A 14,427-nucleotide genomic window follows, 5' to 3' on the forward strand; every position below is an offset into this window, starting at 1 on the left:
CGTGTTGCATCGTTCTTCAGTCTGTCTAGTTTGGCCAGAACTAACAGCCATAGTATTTGCTACTTCATTTTGCAACAATGAAATGACAAATTTTTAATCAATTTGTATTTTTCATGCCTAGGGCATCCTGTGAGCTCAACAGTTACTTTCTTACCACCTTTAAGAGAGGACGTGATTATTCTCTGTCTCCTTAAAGCCGGTTTAGTTGCCAGTTTTCCTATCTTTTTTCTGGGTGCACTACTCAGTGTGTGATCTGGTAGGTTTGTATAAGTTGTGAGAGATCAAGGAGAATTTTGCCTCACCAACGAAGCTTTCTTCGGGATCACAATGAGTGGGTTTCCTTGTTCAAGATTTTTAACCTTGGTGCCTACGGATCCTCAATCAGCGTGCAGTAGGTGCAGATAAAAAGTATGTACAATACTAATCCATGTTTCATTTATTGTGACTAAGAAAAGGGCCAGTACAAAAGAAAGGAGACGCCGCCATCTTTGGATGACTAAGCGTCTTCAGCTTCTCTTGTACCGACTATGCATCATGCTGTTCCATATGTTTCTCCACCTGGATTTGATACTTCCCATATCCCTTCAGTTTCTTCTAATGATTCGTTGTTGGAAGCATCAGGAGGGGTTTTGGGTGGTTTTGTACCTAATTATGTAAGTTTACATATAATATAGAATGTATTTTGACATTCTATAAATGATGAATATTATTGTTAATCAAAACCCATGACCAAGGGGTCATATGAGAACGTGTAGGAATGTAATGTATTATTGAAGCAGTGTTGACGTTGCCTTGACGTTCTCTGACGTCGCTTTGTATAACGTCTTATTTTGTATACACCTACATCATCAGTATCATGTTTAAAAAGGTAACGCCAACCAATGCCCCATTGGCAAAATACATGTTGTCGTTCCCATTACAGTCTGAGCCTACGTGACAGACCGAGATTCGTATGTTCATTTGTGTGTATAACAATTGAGCAATGTATCGCTCACCTATGATCTTGTAAACCGAACTGTACATCAGACTTCTATCACACCTCTCCGCTTGAGGAGCTATCCAAATCTTCCTGTAGATATCATTGTGATGTAAACTTGTTAAGCATAACTTATTTAACTATGAGTTTCAACGACTCAACCTCTACATCAGAAAGAAGCAATTGAATGAAACTTAAAGAATATCATCACAGTCGATGAGACTGAGTCAAGAATGAAGGGTATTTTACCAACTGACATCTGCTTTGCAGATCAAAAGAACAACCCAGTGCCTCGTTTGTAAATATAATACGAGGGCACTAATATTATGGTGGCAGCACAGCAAGAAGAACCCGTATCTACCGAAGACTTACAAATCTTAGAAACATTACACATATCGGACATCAATGAAGGCGGGGCAAGAGAATCTACAAGCAACTTCGTGTCTAAGCCAATGCTGCTGATGGCAACACGAGTATCATTCTGATCGTACCGAGATGACATTCATCCCCGAGCTTTGTTGATGAAACAAATTAAGCATACATTTTTATATCAAGAGGCTTAAACATCGTATATTGGGCGTCTTCGACAGTGTGGAACTTCGAGAACTTCCGTCAACGTGTCTTCCTCAGAGGATCATCAACAACCCATCGAAACGGCAAACAGTCATCCTACTAACAAAACAACGCACGACTAAGCGAACTGGGTCGCACGGAAGCGCAGACGGAAGAAGCGACTTTTCCCCTTAAATATCAGCTAAGTACAACTTTTTTATTCATTCGGTGTGTAAGTTTGAGTGTTCCTCTTTTAAGGTGGGTACACACGTGCGAACCGAACCTTGTATTGTAACCGATTCTTGTAACAAAAACGCAAGTGTGGACGGTTCCTTGAACCCGAACCCCGAACCCGCGAGGTTCGAGGCTCCGTTCGCCCTCCGTCCCGCCAATTGTCGGTTTTGGGCCCCGAAATCAAAGGCGGGAGGTCTCTTGAACGTTACGCCATGTGTGGACGGGACCTGTATTACACGCGTACAACAGAGGTTGCTGAACTTGTTAACACCGACTATGACCAAGGCCGTCCATAGTAGATCCCCTTGTTTTGGTCAGTCAGTACGTATATGTCTTCCATGGCTGATTGGAGTGAGGAAGAGGTCCTTCAATTTATTTAGTTATTACGAAGAACAGACTTTACTGTGGCCTAAAACTTCTTGGAATCTCATGTCAGCGAGTAATTCCCGACCACTGTATTCTACCCTTCTAGTATATAACCTTGATTGCCACCATCTTCTTTTATTTCGCTTCATCTTCGTTAAATAATGTATATAAATATACACGGAAGCTGCTACTTGCATGGTAGCCATCGTCGGTAAACAACCCAGACAGAGACAGACTGATGATCGCAGTGGATTGAAATGAAGTTACGTGTTTAACGTGGTTACGGTTCGTCCTAAACATTTTGACACCTTGTAACCGTATATGCGTAACTCAGTTACACATACAAGGTTCGGCTCTCACGTGTGTACCCACCTTTCTGCAGGTCGAGTGATCGGTGTTCCTGGGGTGAGTTACGAGACATCCTTAATCTTACTTTCTTGCAGGAATCTATCTTCATCTTTGGTTATTCGTCCCTGCAGGCTTTTTATCTTTGTTTTTCCCAACCTTTTGGGGGACACTATTATTATCTGTGACACATTTTTTTATATTGCATATGCGTTTACGCAGTGGACGTGTGTATTCATACAGATATTTTGATAGGGTCGCTAGGAACCATAGTGATAAAAAAAAACAAAAAGTAAAGATGTCCAATCCAATACTGAGTACCCCTGCACCAAGCAACCCCACGCCCAATAACCCAGTGGTAAAATTAGTTAGCGCCAGGTCAGCAATCGTCCCTTTTCAAGGCTGTATTAACGGGTTTTTGCTCCAAGGCGTGAATCTTGGATCTCATCTGTGGATGCTCATTTAAAAGCAAAATGCATCACTGTACCGTCCCTACAATTATAGGAAGCTAAAAGCTTCACAGACTCTGAAAAGGGGATGCAACTTCGTACCTAAGGGGTGTCTCATTCCAAGAGGCGGATACATGGGATGAATTTAAAATTAGATTACACGCCATTTATGGCAGTGAGGAGGCCTTGGGCTCAGTTTTAGCTTTGAGGAATATCCTTAATTTAATCTCTATGACTCAACTTAACGTGGTGGATAGGGCGGCACTAATTGCAGACCGGTTGAATGAATATCTGGATAACTTGAATAACACTACTTGGGTTACAAGGAAAGACATGGCTGTAAAAGATTTTATTAGGCTCACATACTTAACTTTCCTGATGGCTATGTTGCCGGAAGCCCTGGTACGGTGTTTTGATGAGGAGCTATTGCCCAACAGCACGGAACTAGACATATATAAACAAATTAAGAAACATATGTCTAAGTGTGCAGATTTAGATCCCTTGCTTGTTCAAGTTTTTACAAAGAATGAAAGTAAACCCCAGCAAGTACATATAGTTAATAATAACGCAGCACGGATAACTTGTTTTCATTGTAAACAAGCGGGTCATATGATTTCAGATCGCCGCACGCGTTATTGTTCAATTCATAATAGCTCAAGTCATTCTTACACTCAATGTTTCTCACGCAATCAGCAGCAAAGTAATGCTAAAAACACACAAAACGTTGCCAATGATAACAAGAAGAAGAATCCACATTATCATAAAAAGAAACAAGTAAACAGTAACTTTGATCAGAATCAGAAACAAGCAAATCGGGCTTCAGGGAACTCAGTTCCTGGGCCGTCTAGCCAAAACAGTCAGAGTCAAATTTTCCGAGTGTTCAAAGCAAAGCAAACTCCACGTAAGCGACTCCAGCGGGGGGGAGAGTGATGTTGGGTCATTCATATCAACACCTTTTGAATTAAAAAATAAATTTAATCACCTAGAAGTATTATGTGAATCCCAGAATTTTCCTATGAATCACATGACCGTATCAAATAAATCAGAGCAGGTTCCCGTAGATTTTCATACAATACATGCTATAATAAGCAATGGTGAATTACACCCTACTTTACATGCCGTAAATTTAGAATATCAGCCATTTACATTGTTTTTTTATTCCGGTAGTCCATGTAATATCATGGACCTATGAACTCACCGTTTGTTGTTTTCGAACTTCCCTATTGAGAAGTCCAGAGTACGACTTTCAGGAATTGGCAATAACGAGTTAAGTGTCGTAGGTGTAACTCAGATTCAGCACAGGGTGGGTAAGCGCACGCTTACAGATACCTTTATAGTTGTAAAAAATTATATATATCCAGTTGTAATTGTAGGATACCCATCTATGGGCATACAAAACATTATCTTAGCTCCTGCCAAACATGGCGTGTTTATCAAAGAAAAATTCTATAAATCTTCAAACACATTAAAATCCATTTAGGACAAAAAAGAGACAGTTAAACAAACAATAACTTACATAGAGGAACCAATCACTTGTCTCATAAATGAAGATATTGTTCGAGCCACCCAACAGAATTCTCGCACACCCGCAATTGCAGTCTGCACACAAATTCTCGAGACGAATGCACCCTCGAATATCTTAGTGCGGGTAAAAAAGACTTTGCCGGGATCTGAAATTTTAATCCTTCCTGACACTCGGAAAATTAATGGACTTTCCGCGATACAAGCATTACACACTGTTGACTCACAGCAACAAGTTAACATTGAAGTCTGTAACCATTTGAATACCAATCTAGTAATCCACAAAAATCTACATATCGTGGATATATAAGTGTATAAATATCGCATTCTAACCGTCGCTGAAATTAATCACGCTCTTACAATCTATCAAAAGTAAAATCAATATAAAGACATTCAAGAAGTGGAGATCCAGCAGAAACTTTTTTATCTTTTAACTAAATATCATGATGTTTTCTCCACAATCGAGGGATCTCTAGGGAAAACGAATGTCATTGAACACCAAATATGGTTAAAAGACAAGCATAAGGTTATTTACGTACCTTCGTATAGACTCCCTATGAAATTCCAGAATGAGATCAATGACAAAGTAAGTAAAATGTTAGAAGAGGGAGTCATTAGGAAATCAAATAGCCCTTACAATTTTCCCTTGATCGTCGTCCCTAAAAAAGATCGGACTTGGCGTATTTGCGTAGATTTCCGTCGCTTAAACGAGGAAACGATTCCCAATCATTTTCCAGTGCCGTGTACCGACGATACCTTATCTTTGTTAGGTCAGAATAAATACTTCACCAGCTTGGACTTACTTAAAGGCTTCCACCAGACACCATTAGCTAGTGAGAGTACCTGATACACCGCCCTCAGCACAGCCAAGGGACATTATGAATTTTGACGTATGCCTTTTGGTTTACGTTGCGCCCCAATTACATTCACCAGAATGATTAATATAGTGTTTGGAGACTTGTTAGGGGATACCCTTCATACCTATATGGACGATCTTGTAATCTTTTCTAATACCTTAGAAGAACATTTACATAAACTAGAGCTAGTACTACAGAGACTAAGGCAACACAATCTCAAAGTAAAAATACCTAAATGTGACTTTTTTTAAAACCGAACTTGTCTATTTAGGTTTTACGGTGTCTAGTCAAGGTCTTAAGGTGGTCCATGATAAGGTGTCGGCTATCCGTAACTTTCCAGTACCTATTAACGTAAAGGGGATACAGCAATTTTTGAGCTGTAGTGGGTATTACTGTAGGTTCATACGCAACTCTTCAATCATAGCAGCTCCTTTAACCGATCTTACGAAGAGGGGCGTAGATTTTATATGGTCTGAAAAGCACCAACAGGTGTTCGATACCTTGAAAGAGGAATTATGCAGTTTACCTATCTTAAAATTCCCTGATTTTAATAAGAAATTTTTTATTGCAACTGACGCCTCAGACCAAGGGGTAGGAGGGGTACTACTTCAGCAATTTGATAAACAGTTCTTTCCTATAGCTTTTTATTCACGTAAACTGAAACCCTCTGAAAGTAAATATGCAGTGATAGACAAGGAAGGGCTAGGTATCGTTAACTCACTAGTACATTTTAAGTTCATAATCTACGGCTACCCTGTTAAGGTCCTTACTGACCATAAGCCCCTTACCGAGTTTTTCAAAGGCTTTAATCACAGTCCCAAACGAACTCAGTGGCATATGATCATTCAGGACTTTGGAGCCAAGATAGGATACCTACCTGGGAAAGCGAATATCATAGCTGACGCATTATCCCGCAATCCCGTGCAATCCTGTAAGGAACCATTAGCTGGACTAGAAGATATAGAAACATCCGTGCCTATTGTTAAAACCATATCGGAACAAGTAAATTCACTAACCCAAGCGATCGTGGTACAAACTGAACAAAGAAAAGATCAGCAGTTAAGCAAAATAATAGATGCTTTGAACGGAAATCCTAAAGCAAAAGAATATTCAAAGTATGTGCAGCAGAATTATGTAATCAAAGGTAATATTCTGTGTAGGTCCGTGATGAGGAAAACCCGAAGCACACCGCAGGTGACTAACCACCAGGTAGTAGTACCAATCTCTCTTATACCAATCGTCCTAAACTGGTTGCATTGTAATCCCTTACATGGTCATCCATGGTTCTCTATTATGTCACAGAAAGCCAAAAAACTATTTTACTGGTCTACAATGCTTACAGATATAAAAAAGCACATAACTAATTGTCACATTTGTCATGAAAACAAGGGACACACTAAGACACCTGTCAGTTTAGGGGCCTATCCCGTTCTAAATCAACCCTTTGAAAGAGTACACTTAGATTTATTAACAGGGTTTTACGAGTCTGGCAGAGGAAATAAACACCTCTTAGTGTTAATAGATGCCTTGACATGTTATACAGAATTAATAGCACTAAAACCAAAAACCGCAATTGAATGGGCTAGAAAATTCTATGAGTGCTACATCTGTAAACACGGAATTCCACACATGATAATCTCTGACTCGGGTGGAGAATTCAATAATCATTACCTTAACTCGTTGTGAATTCCTTTGCATTAAGAAAATCAATACCATATTTATCACCCAGAGTCAAACGGGTTGGTAGAATGAGTGAATAGGAAGGTGTTAAATATCCTACGAGTTACACTCAGGGGTATGGATCCGAACTGGGATATGGCTGTTCCTGCGGTTCTAAGTACTCTTAATCATTCATATCATGTATCTATAAAAATGACACAGCATGAGGCCTTGTACGGTGCGCCCGCTAGAACACCTTTCGACATACTCAAGCCAACCACTAATTTATCAGATCCCCTAAGGGATATTATGAATGCAAGTGTAAGCAGATATAATATACTTCGTAAGAATTTAGAAGAGGCACAAATTATAATGAAAAGGAATCAAGATAAAATCGCAAAACAAACAAAACCATATGCGGTAGGTGATCAAATCTATATCCAAATATATGTGCGCAAAGGTTTGAACTATAAGTTAACGCTAAGTTTGAAGGCCCGTTCAGTATTCTAGAAATATTAATGGCAAATAGGCTAAAAGTTCAAAACATATCAAAACCTACTGACATACGGATTGTTCCATTGGCTCATATTCGTAGTCGACAAAAAAAAAAAAAGGGGGTGAAGAAAGAAAGGCTAGGAGTGAAAATATGTATACCTATATGAAACTTACAGGGTAAATAGTATATATAAAATTTGTATGAAAAATTTTTTTTTTTATTAGTTTTGAATAAGAAATATCTAATTTAATATAAGTAATTACATATATTTTACTATTTGCAGGTTTCCAACATGAAACTTATATTGTTCGGATTGGTACTGTTTTTTCAGACATTCTTCTCATGTGGGCGGAGTGTTGAAACAAAAAATATCCAATTTACACATGGCTCTATCATTGAAAGAACTGAGGATGTATTTATTACAGCGAGTAACATAATTCTTGAAGTGTACTTGCGAGCGATTTTCTTGCCAGAAGATGATATCATTAACCTTAAAAGCGACTTATTGCATTTTGCTGAATCATTGGATCAATTGCACAGTCGTCATTTTCCTTTCAACCCAGAGAATCCGCTTGCACAGACTTTGTCTGCAGCTGAGATGTTGTCGTATGATTTGCAAAACAAGACAGCTGAAGCGGAATGCTTAGCTCGTGAACTTCTTATGTGGACCGTAGGTCACAATAACATAGAAAGACGTAATCCATTCTTATTCGCGGTGCTCAACATTTTTGGTCCGTTGCAAGTTTAGGTTTCAGAATTGCAAATCGTCTTAAAAATTAATGAACAAAATAAGAGAATAGAATTTCTACAACATCAAAATGAATTAATTTTCTCTGAACTTTACAGACAGAGTCAATAAATCAGCTTATGACATTGGTGAACGAGCATTCTAGTAATATAAATCAGATCATGGATATGCAATATTTACTTGCAACATTAGCATATTACAATTCAAAAGTAGATCATATCCGTGGGAAAACTTCACATTTTATTGAAAAATCCAAAGATTATGTAGAAGCAATTACACTAGCTACAAAGGGAGTTCTTTTGCCGCATCTCTTGCCTATTAAAGATTTAACATTAACCTAAGAGAATGCACGTGAGAAACTTGGCTATGCACCTTTGTTAGAGGCCCACAAGATCGAATTTTATTACAGCTTAATTTCAGTAAGTGTAGAGAATTACAGAATCATGATTAATATTCCCTTCGATTCTTCTGATGCCTGGAAATCTTACAAAATTGCTCCGTTTCCCACTTATATGTCTAATAGATCACTACCAGTAATATCGAATTTTTTTGGCTAAGTATTAATTTCCCCTAATAAAGAACTTTTTACGGTTGTCAGAGACCTTGATCGGTTCACTCATTGTTCTCATGCCATGGGTAATAAAGTTTGTACAGTTGACTCTTTTGAATTCTATAATATATCAGCGAATTCATGTGAGTTAGGTCTAGTCCTTAACGGCTCTCTCCCTCACACGCTTGAACGTTGTCTGAATTTACTTTACCCTTTTGACAAGAATAAGTTCGCTTACAGGCTGAATAACGGAACCTGGCTACACTTTGTAGTCGGAGAGTTTAACGTCGCATGTCCGGATGGATCGTCTACAACTTCAAGACTGTTCGTCACTGCGGACTGCTGCAGTGGAGCAACGCCCACCTACAATGTTAGGGGAATAAGCACCACATAAGATAGCAGGCTTATTTCGTGAACTTTTCCTGGACCAACACCCATATCCCAGCATTACCCTTGCCTTTTAATGAGAAGGTGGCTCAGCAGCTGTCGAAATTGACTACAATGGAACATACTTCCCACGCTTACTATTCCAAGGAGGACATTCGATTCTACGTTTTTCTAGCGATGACCCTCGTGCTGGTGGTGATTTTAATCATCGCGAATGTATTTGTATGGCGCAGGATGAGGAGGACAAGTATGGCTGATCAACGGAACGTCAGACCCCACCTGGACAATTATCCTATGGCTCTTAAGGCATTTGATTTTAGAGCCATTTGAAATTGGCCATTTCATTTGACTCAAGGAGGTTGTTTGGAACTGTGAATTGTGTGAAATGCTGTTTGAGACGCTAGCTAAATGTGTAGTAGAAACCTCCTTGGCTATGTATTCCGTATGTAAAGTATCAGAATCCGTATCAGTATCAAAATCATTAGATATCTATCAGCATGCTTTTTTGAAGCATACAGAAGTTAAACAATGAACCAATATATATCTGTGCACTTTATATATATCTATATAAAGTGCACCTAGATTAATCAATTAGATTAATCACTTATATTAATCATTAGTATTAATCAAACAAATCAAGTAGCCTATAATCAATCTGTTACCTTGTATCTTATCCCATTTTGGTACCACTAATTTCAGTTAATATATGATTTTTATCATGTAATCTTTACGTCATGCAATTATCAGAAGTACGTTAGTATTTTCTGTAGTATATGTATCCTCATGACTAGTAGTATATAATTGTATCATTATATATCACGTGATCATTACTATTTACTATTATATCATATGCATATGTCCTCTACCTTTTACATGGATCTGTATTTGTGTACTCTATGTATTTTTTTATAAGTATTTTCTATATCAGATTTTTACATATAACCTGTCGTATATCATTTTCTCAAACACTTTGATGGTAGGTATATGTTTATCACGTCTTTGCATTTATATCTAAAAATCACACTTACAAGTCAAACTTTCTGAATAACTATAATCTAGTGTTTGATTTTATATAGCGGACCGAGCATTATGTAAGAGTTTACATACATATAATAAAGAATGTATTTTGACATTCTATAAATGATGAATATTATTGTTAATCAAAACCCATGACCCAAGGGGTCATATGAGAACGTGTAGGAATGTAATGTATTATTGAAGCAGTGTTGACGTTTGCTTGACGTTGCTCTGATGTCGCTTTGTATAATGTCTTAGTTTGCATACAACTGGATCATCAGTTTCATGTTTAAAAAGTAATGCCAACCAATGCCCCATTGGCAAAATACATGTTGTTGTTCCCATTACAGTCTGTGCCTACGTGACAGACCTAGATTCTTATGTTCATTTGAGTGTATAACAATTGAGCAATGTATCGCTCACCTACGATCTTGTAAACCGAATTGTACATCAGACTTCTATCACACATCTCTGCTTGAAGAGCTATCCAAATCTTCCCGTAGATATCATTGTGATGTAAACTTGTTAAACATAACTTGTTATTTAACTATGAGTTTCAACGACTCAACCTCTACATCAAAAAGAAGCAATTGAATGATACTTAAAGAATATCATCACAGTCGATGAGACTGAGTCAAGAATGAAGGGTATTTTACCAACTGACATCTGCTTTGCAGATCAAAAGAACAACCCAGTGCCTTGTAAAAATAATACGAGGGCACTAATAATTACGCTCCTTCCTTCCCAGTGGGGAGAGGGGAGCATTGCCATCTTTGTCGTATGTTTCAGCCCCCGACATGCAGAGGATGGAGGGAACGTGGGAGGCGTTAGGCCTATCAGGGATACCAACCTTGGATGGGTTGTTGTCTTACTATATGACATCATGCTTCCCCCCTGGGTCTCCCAACTATAAATGTCCCTCCTCCACCTGGTCTGCAGTTTACGGGGGGGGGGGCGAACTCTACAGCAGCTACAGTGGCGCACATGTTTCTAATGCCACAGAATTTAGGAACTAATTCTGCAGCCCACGCAGGGATGCCAGCAGTCCCTACACAGCGTCTTCCATCATGCGCAGTGACATCACAGCCTGCTTCCTCAGTGATGTCACAACCTAACATGAATGAGCTACGCTTTCAGACTCGGTAGCATACACGTTTATGAAAAAATTATGAGCTTGAGAAGAGAAGATAAAAAAGAAAGACAAGAGGAAAAGACTTAAATCGTTTCCTTCTTCTAGTTTGACGTCATTGCAAGAATCGATGACGTCAGTGCGGCACACCAGTCTAGCGTTGGAGGACATGGGATTTTGTGGCTGATCGTCATGCCAAGAAAATAAGATTAAATTCTTATTCATCTTCCAGCCAGGACTGTCCCATACCAGGAGTTCTGGGAGAGAGTGAAGGAGCACTAAGTAGTATTTATGTTGGACAACACTACAGTAGTGGCTTATGTAAACAAGCAAGGAGGCCTGGTATCTCGTCAGTTATACTTGATGACAGCTGAACTTCATCAGTGGGCTGTAGAGAACTTAGTAGATATTAGGGTCAGATATATTCCAGGAAAAGGAATGTAATAGCGGACAAATTGAGCTGCCAGGACCAGATTCTGGGAACAGAGTGGTCCTTGCATCAAGAAATTGTAGACAGAATGTTTAATGTTTATCTTGTGGGAAAGGCTGGTCACAGACATGTTTTCAAAAAAAAAAAAAAAAAAAAAAAAAAAATAGTGTTGGAGATCAGACACAGTAGCAGTAGCAGAAGATCCCTCTACAACACCCGTGGAACAATCTGGACACGTGCATTTCTTCCATTTTGTCTAATCCGTCAGGTTCTGAACAAGGTGATGCGGTCTTAGAATCTCAAGATAACCCTGGTAACCCCATTGTGGCTGAAGGCAGAATGGTTCCCGGACCTGTTAGAATTCCTAATAGATGTTCTGAGATAACTGTCTCCCTGGAATAACCTACTATGTCAGCTGCACGTGGAGAGGTACCTCCAGTCGGTGAAGTCCCTATCTCTTCATGGGTGGAGACTGTCAAGTACTTCCTGCGAACAAAAGGCTTTTCTCAGGAGGCAACATCACAGATGGCATGATATATCAGAAGGTCATCGACAGGTGTGTACCAGGGAAAGTGGTCTGTCTACTATGATTGGTGTTGTAGATGCAGTCGTTCTCCACTCAGAACCACTATTCAACAGTTAGCTGATTTCCTGATATATCTCAGAACAGAAAAAAACATCTTTCTGTGACTGCCATAAAGGGGTACAGGGCTGCACTAGCTTTGGTTCTGTGAATGAAGGCTGTAGACATTTCCTCTTCGTGGGAAATGGCTATATTAATGAAGAGTTTGGAGCAGTCCTGTTCGCCTAAGGAACTAAAGGCTCCCAATTGGGATTTAACCGTGCTATTGGCCAGCCTTACTAAAACCCCGTATGAACCACTGCGACAAGCCACGGATAGAAGCTCGACCCTGAAGGCAGTCTCCTTGTTGGTTCTAGCATCGACCAAAAGGGTAGGGGAGTTGCATGCTCTGTCATATGAAGTTAAGCATTCCAGAGGTTGGAAGTCTATGGACTTTGAATTTATACCAGTTCGTAGCCAAGACTCAAAATCCATCAGTGGAAAATGATAGATTTGTCTCCTTTTCTATACCTTCTTTGGGAGACTTTGGATAATGACTCTGCATCTCACACCTGGATGTCGAAGGCTTTTTGAGAGAACCGGCTGGGTCAAGAAAGAAGTGCCCAAGAATACAATATCGTTTTGGTCAAGAGAAACGATCAGGAATGCATATTTGACAGAATCTGTAAGGTCAAATAATTTTGGGAGGCATGGTTTATCTGGAAGCAGATTCACATTTTCTAAAACAATGAAGAGAATGCTAATATCAATACAACAAGAATTAAAAATTTAAATATTTTTGCAAAGTTTTATGCTTGTCTATTTCCTGCTTAATTTTTAGATAAAAAATTGCCCTCCCTATCATGAATGACAATACTGCCCCATATAAATGTAGCTATTAGTCAATTTCAACTTATTTATTCATCCATGTGTGGAGATGTGGTATGCGTACCTCATGACTGGCTGAACATCGTTTCTGATATCGCTGGCGTGATAAACATTTAAATTCACTTTTCAATAATATTTTTAGATATTACTATATACAAAGAACCAACATCCTCTTATATTAGTCACAAATATGTCGATTTGTGTTGATAATATACGAATATACAAGCACACAAAAGACAAGCGCATATCTGCTTTTGTCACTCACAAATGTCTGATGGTTGTTTTATAATTCTTTATCCATTTGTTATAGGCAACTCTACAATTAAACTTATCCATACTAGCTGTTCCAGTCAAATTATATTTTACCATCCAAACATTATTCTATCTTCAATGGATTCCACACATCCGCCCGCCATCCCCACAAATAGCTAAAATCTGCGAATACTTAAAACCCCTCTAATAATTCCTTGACCTGCCTATTTTGATAGATAAACCAGAAAAAAACCCATCTGAAAATGTTTATACCCGAGTATTTTAATAACTTTACACATAAGGTGCATTTTGTCACATAAATGATATGAAAATACAGTAATTTGTGAATATTTCTCAAGTGCAAAATACCACAAATGGGCGAAGTTTCCGCAATTAATGGGTATACTACGGAATATGGTCCAAAGAAAAATCAGCAAATAGGCAATTCAGATAATCATGACTACGCAAATAGTGGGGGTCGACAGCATACGTATAGGGGAACTCAGGGTGGAACGGGATAGCGGGGAAGGACGGGATATGGCACTGGAGACCTCTAGTAGCTGGCGGAGAGACGTTGAACTATATCTGTAAGTGTTTACATAATAAAAATATGGAATGTTAGTCCATATATATAAAAGACTAAAACTAAAGAGGTCAACCAGATTGCTTGCAGGAATGTGATCAGACTAGAGACGCTAAAGATGACATATACAATAAAAGTAGGCTAAGATAACATGCCGTCACCTGTAGTCATTCAATTGTTTATAAACTTTAGTCCAAGCTCCCTGCTTGAGACAACTACCGCGACCTATAATTCAAACGGCCTACGTGATCTGTAGCGTGTCTCATTTTGATTGTATGTTCGTATGAAACTATGTCATCTGATTGTATGTTCATATGTTCGAACTACTGTCTGTTCCTTCATAACTTGTAACAGAGATGGTAGACAGGCAGAATAGAGTTAGCTATCGTCATTAGAAGACCTGTACCTCTTTACCTAAGCTTTATC

General features: G+C 38.9%; 1 protein-coding gene across 3 annotated transcripts in view; it reads right to left on the bottom strand.

Moving 5' to 3' along the window:
• The window catches only part of LOC135218286 (uncharacterized), a 71,913-nt gene that overhangs the window by 44,571 nt on the left and 12,915 nt on the right, over positions 1 to 14,427 (bottom strand). The gene's annotated exons all lie outside the window — the stretch shown is intronic.

This window comes from Macrobrachium nipponense, chromosome 9 (genome assembly GCF_015104395.2).
Source record: "Macrobrachium nipponense isolate FS-2020 chromosome 9, ASM1510439v2, whole genome shotgun sequence".
NCBI classification, from domain to species: domain Eukaryota; kingdom Metazoa; phylum Arthropoda; class Malacostraca; order Decapoda; family Palaemonidae; genus Macrobrachium; species Macrobrachium nipponense.